Raw genomic sequence first — 15,261 nt, 5'->3', positions numbered from 1 at the left:
ATCAACAAGATCGATAACTTAATGAATCTACCAAAGTTTGCCTCTCTTAGGTAGAACTGATAAATTGACCTTAATCTAATTCGAGCAGTGGAGGTCGACCGAACCGATGCAGCCATACTTGAACTAGACAAGAGTCGATAACTAGCTTATACCAGAGTCGCAGTGGAGGTCAACCGGATTGATGCAGCCGTACGAACAAAAGTATATGCCATGACGGTACTTACAGACAGGCCGGAGGTCGGCCGGACCGATGCAGCCCTGCTCGCTGAAGAACTCGCTGAGATCTACTCTATTCTACTCCTAAGGTGTGGCCGGAGTAAAAAAAAAAGGTAAATAACTTGTATTTGATTAATTATGTGTTACAATTAGCCATACCCCTTTATTTTTGTATGGTGCCTAGTCTTCGACAATATAGAATAGGACTCTTCTACGTACATGCACGGAAGGTTCCTTTGCGTACAAGCTGAATATATTCCCTAACTGATTCGGCTATGCATGATATTTAAGTCCAGCATTAATATGGCTAGGCGCCCTTGGCCCAAATAAGCAAATAGCAGAATACTTTCCTGATCACGTGCAACTCCAGCTGTCCAGTATGCCTTATGTGGCAGCAAGTCTTCACGCCGGATGCAAGCCATCTCATCCAATTGATATGAACGTTTATTTATTTATTTGTCCAGCTTCCGTTAATCTTCTTCACGCACGTACAAGCCAACTCTCGATCCCAGCTAGCTTTCCTTTTCTTCACGCATGCACACCATCAAGATTAAGGCAAGTAACGTGATACGCCTGGAGCTTGGAGATGTCTTCCCTTTTCAATATGTTGGACTCCTTCCCAGGCTGGCATGTACACAACCGATTTCTTGACGTATTTCAGGCACATGAAACCAGCAAGAATTCCGATCACGTCTTGCATAAATAATAAAATATTTCAGCCATGATGCTAATCTCGTTGGATAATGAATATCTCCGTTATCGTAACGCTCCCAAACTTGTAACCGTACGTGGCCGAATATAATAATCAGCTGTGCATGAGCATATTCTCTGATAATTCTCTCTCGTCATGACGCGTTTATTTTCCTTGATCTTTAGACTTCCCCTGCATTTCCCTTATCTTCACGCGAAGAGGTCTTGGACGTCAGGCTCTTCCCAAAATATATTAAATAATATTTCTTGACCTTTCGTACATGATGCATCTGGTGTCTTTCCTTGCCAATGATATTTCCTGGCCGGCCAAATTTTGATGTAAACAGTACCGTTGTTGGCACTTTTGACAAGATTGAACACATGCCTATCACTTAGCTGGTCGGATAACTTGTTCCGACCGCGAAGCCGAGTAGCTCAACTCAGGCCGGGCCCCGCTCTGTAAGAGTGCGCACTCTGGATGGTAGTAAGGATGTGCGGGGAGCAGATCAATAGACCGTGGGCAAGCATGACCTGAGCGACCTGGTTTGGGACTGTGGACAGGCATTGCTTGAGCGACCTGGCTACCGGCAGTCCCTGATTGTGCAACGCTGGGCGAACCCAAGAAATATGGACCTGACTTGTACCAAAGGTGACCTAAGACTACCTTGGCGTAGGTATGTCTGGGTTTGTATTAGGAATAAATTCCCAGCTGGTTGAAATTGATTCGAATCGCTGTCTCTCTCGGATATTGAGAAACTTGGCTAGCCCCAACATCATAGTAATTGGATTATGGAATATGATGGTTATGATAAATATGGAATTATTACACCGGCTATGGTTACTATTGCTATGCTACTAAATGATATACCACATGTTTGGCACAGGTTAGTTGCTAATCTATAGATGAATAGCTATAATTAACTTGATGACCAAAATATAATTGTACAACTGAATTAGTCGGTTTTTATGTAAAATGTTGTCAAGCTAGCTCCACTTATAAAGCCGTGCATAATCCTTGGTGTCACTCTATTTCTGGTTTATGACGGGTTAGTTTAGCAGAGTATATTCAAGTACTCAGGGTTTATCCCACCATGTTACAGGTGAAGTTTCGGCCTGTTGAAGATGGTGGCTAACTGCCGGTGGGCTCGATGACTCTATATTTATTTCTCATCTATATGTTTTTATCAGAGGTTGTCACTTATGCTAGCAATGTATTTCTAACTTATATTAATGTAATCATTTGAAAGCTATGTTGTTTTCACTAATCGGTTTTGAAACCCAAACTTGTACTATCATTTGTGAACCTATTTGTATTATTATTTCTGTTGCAACTCTGCGTATGTGATGTGTATTTGCTTAATCGCGCGATCTTAGTTGTGATGTTGATTTACCGAGCTCCTTCATAGCACTCGGCGGACTACCAGATTTATATAAGTGAAAGTATGTGCGTGTCAACGTGTTAGCGGGGACAGCCGTACTTGATCTTGTATAAATTGGGTGGTTCTATCACAGATGGTATCAGAGCCAGGTTAAGCATAATACTATCATGTACATAGTTTTAACAACAAAATTTTGTTTTAAAAAGCCTATTTTGACTAAAACTTTAGTTACAGACAAATTTGTCAAAACTAATTTGCAACACTATGCTAGCGGCATCCTCCTTTATGCCCAATTAAGGACTACTAGGTGGCTAAATAAACTAACACTAACTATGGAGGGTTTACTTCTTGTAATTTTTATTCTGTCATCCATACGGGGTGCTATTGTATGGATGCCATTCGCTTGAATGGTAATATATGTATCACTATACCTCTACGCCTAGGTAAGAAGGTAAGTTGATGAGTGGCATGACCGCAAGTGTGAGCGTGCGGCCGGGGAGAGCTAGCTTTGATACAACTATATACGCATGCTTGTATGTGTGTATGGTGCGTATTTAATTGTGGGTAGTAAATTTAATGATCAGGTAGCTTTGATATGGAAGTATATATATATATGGGTATATATATAAATATGGAAGTATTTAGCTTGCAACCTAGAGCCTAGATTTTCATTTCTGCATATATAATTGTTGGGTTGTGCTGAAATGAATCTTTCTGCAGGTACGGTAACTATGAATGCATAGATCGAATGTAGTTGACGACTAGCTATATGTCGAGAGAGTACGTGTTATGCCACCGACATAGAATGTGATTGCCACCTTAGGCTGGCAATTTTGTGAGGACGAATATGATAGTCATGCATCATGATTGTGCTTGTGCATAAATATGCTTCCCTCACTTTGTTCTAATACTAAGTAACTTGTGATTCATGTGATGTTACTATCTTCCTTGTGTGAAGCTAGCCAAAATGCCTTGTCCCATGCTGCTTGAATAGCTATGCTTGAAGATAGTGTGTGATTAGCTTCACCTTGCATGTTTGCTTCTAAAAGAAATAAAAGATAACAGTACCTTACCACCATGTTTCGCATGTTTATGTGTAGTGGTGTTGCTGTAGGTGATTGCTTGTTGTGTGCGAACTTTGTGCTTCGTAATAGTCGCTTAGAGTGTTTTGAAATGCTCGCTTAAGACCATAATGTAGGTGTGGATGCTCGTTATCTAGGTAGTGTCGTAGTTGTCACCCCTTTTGCCCTCGGTAAGCATATGAGTGTTGAAGAGCACTATCCTAGAACAGCGTCCAAGTTTTGATAATCTTATTGTTGTCATCTCCAATTAAGTTCTGTTTTAGGAGCCTAAGCCTGTACATGTGGTTGCTAGCCCTTGAATGTTGCACTGCGAAGACCTTTATCCATGCCTTTGCTTGACCTTAGGCCCAAGATTAGTTCCCTTGTTTGCTTGCATGTGTCGTGGTTGTCCTGCTCCTATGTGGGAGGACCTTGCTCAAAAATCCTTATCAGACCTTATTCCTCCTTCTCCTATAGATGATCTAGTGCAACACTAATCGCTATCTACCCTGGCTTTAGAACCTTTTTCTCATAGATCATGTTGTTGCTTTATGAACTGAATCCCTAGTCAGTGCCTTGGCTTTATCCCTCGAATCTCATTTATTTTGCCTCCAACCCTATCAAGTCTCTGGATGTTTATCGGTCTTGATCTCATGTTGCTGCTCGGCAAGACCAAATCTCATATTAATCTTTATCTAGTAATCACTTTGGTGAACACAAGGCGTATATGGAAATTAGGCAAGAGTCCCCTGGTCAGTTGTCTTTGGCAATTAAGCTATGTTCTCTTGCGATATGTTTTGATCTTTGGATTGCCTCCTTGTTGACTCCTAATCTTGTGACTACCTTTGCTTGCTATGCCTCCTTTGCATAGTTCTTGTTCATACGACCCAATCTATGCAACTTGAAAATTCACTTCGGGTGTGTGATCAGTAATGGTGTTATGAGTAGCAACTACGGTGCCACGATAGAACCTAGGGCCTCCTTGTGGCCGGTCGGCACATGGTTGTGCTGCTGGGTGCATGCTAGTATCGAGGTTTCTAGTCATGATCCATTGCAAAACTACACCGATGTGTTATTTTCACATGAGCTCTTCCTTGGTTATCTCTCCTTATCTTGTCGGAAGAGATATATGTTGAACCAGATGCAATAGGGCTTCCTTTTGAAGTCGTCCAAAGGATAACCTTGAAGAATAGGTCACTGACATGAACATAAACAGACTGCAAAAGGTAGTAGACAAGTGACTCTACTTGACGGTCCCTGTAATGACATTGGACATCTAGTGAGCAACTTATATCATTTCCGTTGGATCAGAAAGGTGCATCACACTTAAGGTTGAACAAGTTATCAGTCGGATGATAAATGGACTAGGATATTATGTCCTATAATAGGTCCCCTGGTGCTTATGAGCTTTCTGTCTAAGTCTTGACCTTTATGTGCAAGATGATCAACTGACCTTCTTTGGTGTGACCCCTTTCTGTTCACTTCAATGGCAACCATCTATTTATGCTTTGACAACAATTTTTATTGTCAAGAGTGAAGATTTGGAACCTTTTTAGTGTTGAGAGACAACTGATTACTTACTAGTAGGAAAGTTAGTCTCCAGCTAGGTAGCGACTCTTTGGTAACTATGAAGGCCCAATCTCACAGAACAATGTTAAGCAAAGAAACAACAAAGCCGATCAGAGATACTAGTACTGCTTTCTTCTCCAAGCCCTGTGTTGTCAAGTCAATTCCATCTTGGACAACCACACAGATAGTGCAGGATGTTGTATCAACTAAGTAAAGAGCTAGAGAAAGCACATCCCTAGTTTTGGTCAGCATCATTATGTATATGGTGCTATCAAATGATTTGTTCAAGACTCTATTGGATAAAGCATAGAAGGATAATCAGAGACATTTCCTTATCTCGTAGGATTGCCCTCCACATGAAGTATGCATTGTGCCCTGCAAGAACATCCCACTAGTTCAATGCTTGTGTATCGTCGAGTTGGTGCTTACATCAACAGTTGAGATTGTTTTCTAAAAGGCATGTAAAGAAAACCCTAGCCTCCATCCTCAGCGAGAAAGCTGTTGTGGTTATCAAGAGAATTAGAGAGTGCAGAACACACTCCACAACTCTTGAAGCAAAAGAGAAGAAGAGCAGGAAATCTGTCGAGATTTCATGCACTAAACCGGTTATCTTCAAACCAGTGATTAGTGGCTCGAACATGGTTGAATTCACATGAAACTTGGTAATCTCATTCCTCGCTTAAGGTACTTTGGTGTCTTAAGTTGGTTTGAGGATTGGTTGAGTAAAGCATCCAATTTGAGAGATGTTTTAATAGTTTGGTCCCAAAATTTTAGAACAAAGCAGTTTGGTAGATGAGTTGTTTGGAGATTCAAACGGTGTTCATTTGAACTGAATTTTGGTCAGTCATTAAAGGACTCTTGAATCTAAATGCCTACCAAAATTTGTGCACAATGGAGCAGTAGTTTGCAGGACGTCAACTGATTACCGTGAGGTACATAATCTGTGATTTCTCTGCTGACTACTATCATCCCTCATATTAGTAGGTTGTGTTTGTAGCTCAAGTCATGTTGGCAATGTGATGACTGTTAATACTTTAGATTCCCTAGAGAAGACTCCTTGCACCCCTTTGTGCCTTGCTTTTGTCCTATCGTATCAACAAGGGTGTGTAGTCAAGGTGTTCTACAAGTCAATTTGTGCCTTTGCGAATCAAAGACAATTTGAAAAGTGTCAAACAACAGATTTTAGATTTTGCTTATGAGTTGTTGATTGACATTAGAAAGGAAGCCTCAATGTCAAAAGTAGTCCAACCAGGCTAATTTTGCGACAGTGCAAGTCAACCCAACTTACTGTGCCACTGCACCATGAAGGCAAATTGTGTTCAACCTACTTAGTAGTGTACTCTTTTCCAATCGGTGTATGCTTGCAACTTTCGTTGACCTCCATAACTCGTTGTCATCCTTCTTTAGCAATGTTTTCTAAGGCGGACTTGTCCTTGGTACATTCTATGTGTTTTTACCCAAGGGGTTGCCTCAGGTTCAACCTAGAGAATTGTTGCCGCTTGGATACAAGGATTTCCCTAGATAATGATCATCGCAAACACTAAGTCAACAGAGTCAGCCATTGCATTCACCGCTCACTCAATGGACTCAGATAATAAAGTGTTATCATTAGAGAAGGAGAACTGCACACATGGAACATTATGTAGTTTTCCATCGGATGGCATCTAAGTGCTTGAATGGTTACGACCGGCATAGATATTGTCTGTTGGTTACTCGGTTTCTCACAACCTTGGAGGATGTTTACCCCGTCTGTGATCTCATCCCGTATGAAAGGTTGTACTCAAGCTACTTTGGTAGAGGACTGCTTTTCAAACTTTGTGAACGAACATGGAACCATTGTAATGAGTAGTTTTCAGAAGCTTGCAGTCTAATGAAAGGTTCCCATGGTCCATGCTATATTCACTAGGGACTAGATATTATGGGTAAGTTGTTTATGCTCTATAGTACTCTCCATATCCGAAAAATGAAGTGTTGTGCTGTCTTGAATTCCTCCCAAAGTAACAATGCTTCATGGAAGCCAACGAAGGAAAATTCTTCAGACAAAACTTACAACGAAGAGCAAGTATCAGAATGTGTCTTGACCAAATTAGCCTCTCTGATGCTCCAAACTTAAGTAGCCTAAGGATATCACTGATGTTGGAAAATGGATGACATGCTTCTCTTCCCTTAAAAGTCTTTCGCACCGAATCTCGGGCGAGATTCTCATAAGGGGGGAAGGCTATAACACCCCAGGTGTTTTTCACCCATTAAGCAATGGGTTTGAGCTCAAACATGATAGGTTAAGTGGTGATGAAGGTGTCAAGATCAAATCTACAAGAGTGAGCTCCAACTTATACTTGGACAACGCACCTTTGCTTACATGTGGACCCTTGTTAAGATTATGCAAGAGTAAGGTTATCCATGCTTATTTCATATACATTACATCAACATGCATCCATCTTGACCAGTGAAAAAGTTTTATGAAGTTTGGAATCAAGAAGTCACATGAAATGATAAGTTATAATCTTTCTTGGATTGCTTTATTAAGCGAATGGAATTATAGGTCATCAACCAAACCTTGCAACCTAGCTCAAACAACTCTACTTAAACTCATGAACAAAAGTTATGAAGGGTTCATGTTGAGCAAGTGGCCAGAAAATGCCTCAATCGGTCGAAAACTCTGATTTAAGTTTTACTGTGATGCTATTTGACCTGTGTTGACCAATCACTTACATTATTTGCATGGAGTTGCACCTTAAAAAAAGTTGAAGTTTGAGTGGAGTAGAACAAACTTTGTTTTTGGACCAAGAGCTAGATCAGCTTGTAATCAAGTCAAACCGAGGCTCAAACTTTGAATCAGCAGCTGTTTTTAGTACTTAAATTTTTTCGAAGTCTGGAATTCATTATCATCGACATTGGCATCTCACGTTCTCATGATTTTGTTAAGCAACGTGATTGGGTACCAAAATAAAAGTTGGAGTATACATAATGGAGAAGAGCTTGTATAAAGATGGCACTCCGTTGACTTCATTTTGACCATCAATTTTAGAGTTTGATAATCACCGTTGATGCATTGACAATGCCATCTTGGAGTGTCATTAACCACTAATCTACTGCCCTAATGACCATGGTCCCTAAATGAAGATTGTAGAGCAGTCCGTGTAGATCAAACTTTGTTTTGGGCCCAATGTCTGATTTGGCCCAAAGACAGCCCAAAACGGCGTCCCGCAGTGGCCACTTCGCCGCCCGATAGGTGTTCGTCGATTTGACATCATGGCGTCCATGTAGGGCAGCAGCGCCCTACCTTGCCGCCATGCGCCCCTGCCCTCTCCCTGCCTCATGTGGAGTGCCCAAGCCTCTCTCGGCCTCCCTCACTCACTTTCCGCCCTCCCAGCTCTCTTCTTTGCTCTGTCTCGACGCTCCTCCATGGTTGCCATAGCCGAGCTCCGAGCTCACCAGAGCCACGACCATTCCTGCCACTCCTAGCCTCCTCGTTCCCTACGAGCACCACCATCAACTTCTCCTCCATCTTCTGCATGCCGTGCTCATGATCGTCGTCCCAATCCGTCACCATAGTCGCCGGAGCACCGGCCGCCGCCGCTACCGATGCACGCACGTGGCTAGGGGCCATGGTCATTCTTGGGCCAAGATATGCCCCGTGGTGGATGCGCCTGGCTACAGGGAGGCTGTACCGCCACTCCCCGACCATTGGCGTGACCTCCTCCGGTCGGAACAGCGAGCTCCCGACGACCTTCCCCGTTGAAATCATGTCAAGGACCGCGCGCAACAATTCGACAAAAGGGAAGGGTCTAACTATGAACCATAGACTCATGTGAATAGTGCTCATGAGGACCTCTTCGCTGGAGTTTAATTTGTGTTTACTGCAGGGTCCCCGATGGAAGATCTACATCCCTTTTCTTTGATTTTTTTGCAGCTTTGGATGATCAACTTTGCAAATTCATAGTAATTAGTAGAAAAATCGTAAAATAGTAAATGAGTACTTTTTGGAATCCTTGTCAAATTGTCTATGCAGTAGATCTATAATATAGCATTCTTTAGTTTAAAGTTTTTGCTTTGAAAATCAATTTGTGGAGTTAGGTTCTTCATACTAGTTGTGTCTTGTCTTTTTCATAATTGTAGTTGTTGTTCTCAAATAAATGTGAAATTTTTATGGAGTGCTACCAAGGTGATGGTTGATGTCTGGTAAAACTTTTAGGAATTTTAGCCTGATAGTTTAAGAGCTATAAAAATAACAAATGCCCTATGTTGCTTTGCCCCTATTCTGAATAGGCCTGCATGTTTGAATTAATTGGCTCAGTTAAGTTATGAATCATGACTCGATGACAATACATGAGTTAATTTTTGGTTACGTAGAATTTTTGTTATAGTTGCTTAAATTTCTGTGGCTTTTTTTGCCCAAACCCAGATAGGGTTGCCTTGTTGGTACCGTGGGGCCTTTTTAATAGTAGAATTAGCTTTAGGTGTCTATAACAAAGTTGTTTAGAATTTTCTAAGCCTTCTAAAAAGTCTAGAACCACATTTATTGGACATTTCAAACTCTAGTTATAGCTGTTTAAAGTGGTATGTCAGATTTTGTCCATGTTTTGGACAGAAATGCAATTATTGGATTAATTGAACTCGTTAACTATAGAATCATCTTAAGATGAGAATAATAAAGTTGTAGGTAACCTCATAATCTAGCTTGTGTTAAATTTGCATGACCATAGGCCTAATAATTTAGGAGCTATAGATTTTATAATTTCCCTATTAGGTTTTGCATGCTCTCTGTATAGATCTGAATGATGGTGTTGTTTGACCCAACTAAGCTTTGAATCATGTCTTGGAGATAATATAAGAAGTGTAGTGATTTTCATGATCTTTCCAAATTGTTAAATATCACTCCTTTTGGTGGTCTAAATCTCCAGTAATAAGCTTGAGAAGTTGCATAGCGGAATTTGTCCAAGTCTGGAAAGAGGTGCTCAATTGCGCTTGATTGACCTTGTTAATTGAGGAATCACCTTGTGATGTTAATGAACATGTTTTAGATAAATTAATAAGCTTTCTATATAGTTAAGGTTCATGCTTGTTTGATGTCCATAACTCCAGTTATACATTGTTGAAATTGCTGCTACTTTTCTATCCTAGTTCTGTGAAGATCTGAAACATTGGCATATTTGACGTGGTTATATTTGGAATAAGCTTTTGGTGATAATAACAATGTTTTAGCCAATTTCCTTAGAATTATAGAAAGTCTAGGGTCACCCTTGTAGGATGCTTATATCTCCAGTTATGGTTAAAACAAGTGAGTGTTGTGCTGTTGTCCATATTTCTATACATGTGCTAGGTGATTGCTTTAGCTTGCTCTTGTTTTGACTAACATGTTGGTTAGTTCTTGATCAATGCATGTGTGCAATATCTGAACTTAAGTTCACTTGTGTGCCATGCCTAATATGATGTCTATCCCTTTATAATAGCTTGTGTGATTTTTAGTTAAATAACTCTAGGTGCCTATGTCTTGCATGACCTTATGGTTGCCTTGAATGCTATTATGTGATGCATCTCATATTACCATTCTTCATATTCATGCACTTGCATCTTGCATCTCATCTAGGTACACTAGATGAACCACGTGAAGGACGTGATGTTGGAGACGAACCCGAAGATGGTGTATGGGGACCTATCCCGAAGTTGGAAGGACTAAGCAAGTGCCGAAATGGGAGATACTCGCCAAGCGAGTGTCATCTAACAAACACTAACCTAGTGTTGGATTCCAGGCAAGCCCCAAAGCATTTGAAACCTCCTATGTTTTACAAATATCACTTGAGTCCTTTTATGTTTGATGCATTAGGTTATAAGAGTTGATTGGAACCACTTGATGCATATAATTTCCTTGTCTAGAAATATACCTTTAACCCTGTGTAGGTGCAGGATTGAATATATGCTTAGCCATGCTTAGACCGGTAGAAGCCAGGTGATTTCCTGTCACCTGCGAGATATAGGTGGATACCGAAGCATGGTTGACTATATTTTCTATCATGGAAATAACCATGTGTTAATAATGAATGGAGACCGTGCGGGATGTTGATAGAGAAGCAACAAGACATGGAGGTCATGGGTGTGGATCTATCTCTATCTGAGTCGATTAAGGACCGTATCGTTCTTGGCACTTTTGACAAGATTGAACGCATGCCTATCACTTAGCTGGCCAGATAACTCGTTCTGACCGCGAAGCCAAGTAGCTGAACTCAGGCCGAGGCCCGCTTTGTAAGAGTGCGCACTCTGGATGGTAGTAAGGATGTGTAGGGAGCGGATCAATAGACCGTGGGCAAGCATGACCTGAGCGACCTAGTCTAGGACCATGGGCAGGCATGGCTTGAGCGACCTGGCTACTGTCAGTCCCTGATTGTGCGGCGCTGGGCGAACCTGCGAAATGTGGGCCTGAGTTGTACCAAAGGTGACCTAAGACTATCTTGGCGTAGGTATGTTTGGGTTTGTGTTAGGAATAAATTCCCAGCTGGTTGAAATCGATTTGAATCGTTGTCTCTCCTAGATAGCGAGAAACTTGGCTAGCCCCAACATCGTAGTAATTGGATTATGGAATATGATGGTTATGATGAATATGGAATTATTACACCGGCTATGGTTACTATTGCTATGCTACTAAATGATATACCACATGTTTGGCATAGGTTAGTTGTTAATCTAGAGATGAATAGCTATAATTAACTTGATGACCAAAGTATAGTTGTACAACTGAATTAGTCAGTTTTTATGCAAAATGTTGTCAAGCTAGCTTCACTTATAAAGCCTTGCATAATCCTTGGTGTCACTCTATTTCTGGTTTATGTTGGGTAAGTCTAGCTAAGTACATTCGAGTACTCAGGGTTTATCCCACCATGTTATAGGTGAAGTTTCGCCCTACTGAAGATGGTGGCTAACCGTTGGTGGGCTCGGTGACTCTATATTTATTTCTCATCTATATGCTTTTATCAAAGGATGTCACTTATGCTAGCAATGTATTTGGAACTTATATAAATGTAATCATTTGAAAGCTATGTTGTTTTCACTAATCGGTTTTGAAACCCAAACTTATACTATCATTTGTGAACCTATTTGTAATATTATTTCCGTTGCAACTCTACGTATGTGATGTATATTTGCTTAATCTCGTGATCTTGGTTGTGATGTTGATTTACTTAGGTCCTTCGTGACACTCGGCGGACTACCGGGTTTATATAAGTGAAAGTATGCACGTGTCAACGTGTTAGCTAGGACAACCATACTTGATCTTGTATAAATTGAGCGGTTCTGTCACAGGTTATGGTTCACAACTGCCCGGTGACTCATTAGGCTGGTCGGACTATGAGTCTGACTGTTCGGCTTTGTTTACACCTGCATGGATAAGCTCAAGACGGAGTTGTACAGAGGATACAAGACGCTCGGGGACTAGCTGTGGAGGGTATGACCCTGAATACCCATGCTAGACTACATGGGTTGCGCCTCTAGGGATGGTCCAGCCCACAAGACGAAGACTTATGATGCACGGTACTACTCGGCATGTACCGCAAGACATCAAGGGTGATATCCAGAAGATGCTACAAGATCTGTGAGGATATGTTCGATCCCATGATTCCTGTAATATGTTATTACTTACCGGTTATATCATGTATCTAACCGACTTATAACCCTACCCCCAGCTATATAAGGTGGGTAGGGGACCCCATCAAAACGCACACAATATCATACGATAGCCAATACAAATCAACAGACCACAGGAGTAGGGTATTACGTCGTGCTGACGGACCGAACCTGTCTAACTCCTGTGTCTCTATTGCCTTGTTGTTATTGATTACGCGCACCACTGCCGATCAATCTACCTTCGTGGGATAACCCTTGGAGGACAGTCGACGATACTCTGTCAACAAACCGTCAGGAAATATAGAAACCGATAGGAACTTGAAGATCACTCCTGATGGTTGGAAAAACCGACAGAAGACATTCTTTTCTGTGGGCTGTAAACCGACGGGATCTTCTTTCGGCCGCACGGGCAGAAAAAACAAAAGTCTCGCGCCGTCGTGCGCTGCACCGTGAACCAAAACTCATATCCCACGCTATTGTTTCGTGGCCCCACGCAGAACCCAATATAACCCAAACCATAATCTATCTGAACTGTTCCATTCACCTCGCACTCCCACCCTCCACCGCCGCCCTTGGGTCTCCTACACCACGCGTGCCACCGCCCTCGGTCCTCCACGAAACACTGCCGCCCCGGTCCTCCTACCGAAGCACCACCACCCTCAAGCATCCTCCCACTCAAGCGCCCCCTCCCCCAGTCCTCCTAGGTGACCAATGCTGACGTATCGGGGCTTCGCACCACCGACCCCAAGGTTCTTCTGCACTGCCATCCCCAAGGTTCTACTGCGCTGCCATATCCCTACACCAGCCATCGTACCCCCTATCCAGTTCCGAGCTGGCACCACACCGGCGTCGTCCTGCTCTGCTTCAGACTGCCACCCTGCATCGAACACCCGCAGGTACGCGCTGCTCTCTTTGCGTAGAAGTTGTGGTTGCGGTTAGACTGTTGTAGGAGCCTTGCTAGGACATTGTACTAGTCACCAACTAACCCAACAGATAGGAATCGAAGTATTTTAGTAATTGGGGGACAAATGGTGATCAGATTGAGCAAGTATTACTTTGTTCCCCTCTGTGTAAAAGAAAAAAAATCCTCCCTGCAAATAGTACTTGCTACTGATGCTCCAGTTGTTGCCTTTATAAACTGAAGTTCGAAATAATCTTTATTGGGATTTTGTAACATTTCAGGATTTCATCTTCCTGTGCGTGTAATCTTACTTGGCATGCATAGTTGTGAAATTAATGATGTAATCTGTGCTGTTATTTACCATTAACTGTTAAGTGTTAACGCTCAGGACTAACACTTGGGTGCTGTTGCCTTGGAGCCATTGGAGAAAGGTGTTTTTTCTAATCATTCTAATCATGTAAGTTGGCGAAGGCTCGATACAAGGCCATTAAAACATGGGCATTAAAAGTGGATGGGGTGGTGTTAGTGAGTGCCTACATAGTTGGGTACAATTGTTAAATAGTTTCCCGAGTGAGATCAATTGCAATTTATGATCATTAATCTGTACAAAATATAGCTGTGCTAAACGTAGTTTTTTTCTTTTGCGGATTACACACAGACGCAGACGCTCACAACACGCATGTATACTCACCCCTATGAACACACACACACAAACCCTATCCCTATAAGCACCTCCTAAAGATTGTGCCAGCACATCTCGAGATTGATGAAGTCACCCCAGGCGCCTCGCTGTCGACGAGAACATCGCCTACCACTGAAAGCACAACGCCGTTAAATCCTAGAATAAATCTAGAAAAATGCGACCACCCGTGCCAAGTCGATGACTAAAACCCAGGTGGGCAGAGGTTCCACCACAAGAAACCTAACCAACTGAGCTAGGCTAACAAACATGACTGTCGTGAATTTTGTGGTACAGCTTCACTACCTCATGATTTTGAAAAGGTAAATTTAGTTTGATATAGTTAATTTCCTATTGCCTAAAGTCGTTCATGATTGAACTGTCTAATGTGAAATAATGAAGGGTAATTATTTACACCTAATATTCTTGATGACCAATTGTTCAAAATGCAATCTACACTATTTTTCATTAATCAGATGTGTTGCCAAACATTTGAGTTTGTGATCCTAATGTGTGCAGGTCATAAGCAATGTGCTATATCGCTGGTGCAGGGACCTTTCTTGCTCAGATGGATGTTCAAACAAATGATCTCATGCTTCCAAGGCAGTATATATATGTGAAGCACGTGAGGGCTATGCAGTATGGACTATCACCAATTCTGTCTAAGGTCTCTAGAAGTACATAATGACACTACCACAGATTAGAACCAGTCTTTCATTGATATGAATTGAATAAGTTAACAAGTTGAACCACAGTACCATAACCAGATCTGCTTTGTTTCAAACAAGAACCCAGTCCTGCTAGCTGCAGCCAACTGCCAGATATCTCTATTAATAAACTGGTCCTTGAGTAGTAGCAACAAATTAGCTGGTGTCACCTGCCAGAGATCTTTACTGATTTTTGGCTTTATTTTGTTTCAAGTTGATGCACCTGTATGCCAGAAGTTTGACAAAGGAACATATGCAGGCAGCAAATACTTTTGCACTGCCAAGTGGGCAGGTCAGTACTTAACCATGCATTTGATTGATTTTTGTTCTGTACATGTTGCTAGAAATATGATCTTTCCATATTTAATACAGGTACTGACACCTTTGCCAATGAACTCCCCTACTATGTTAGCTGTACCTTGTCTAAAATTCATATAAACCA

The sequence above is a fragment of the Miscanthus floridulus genome, chromosome 14 (genome assembly GCF_019320115.1).
Source record: "Miscanthus floridulus cultivar M001 chromosome 14, ASM1932011v1, whole genome shotgun sequence".
NCBI lineage: Eukaryota > Viridiplantae > Streptophyta > Magnoliopsida > Poales > Poaceae > Miscanthus > Miscanthus floridulus.
The sequence above is the reverse complement of the archived record's forward strand: the minus strand, read 5'-3'. Positions refer to the sequence as shown.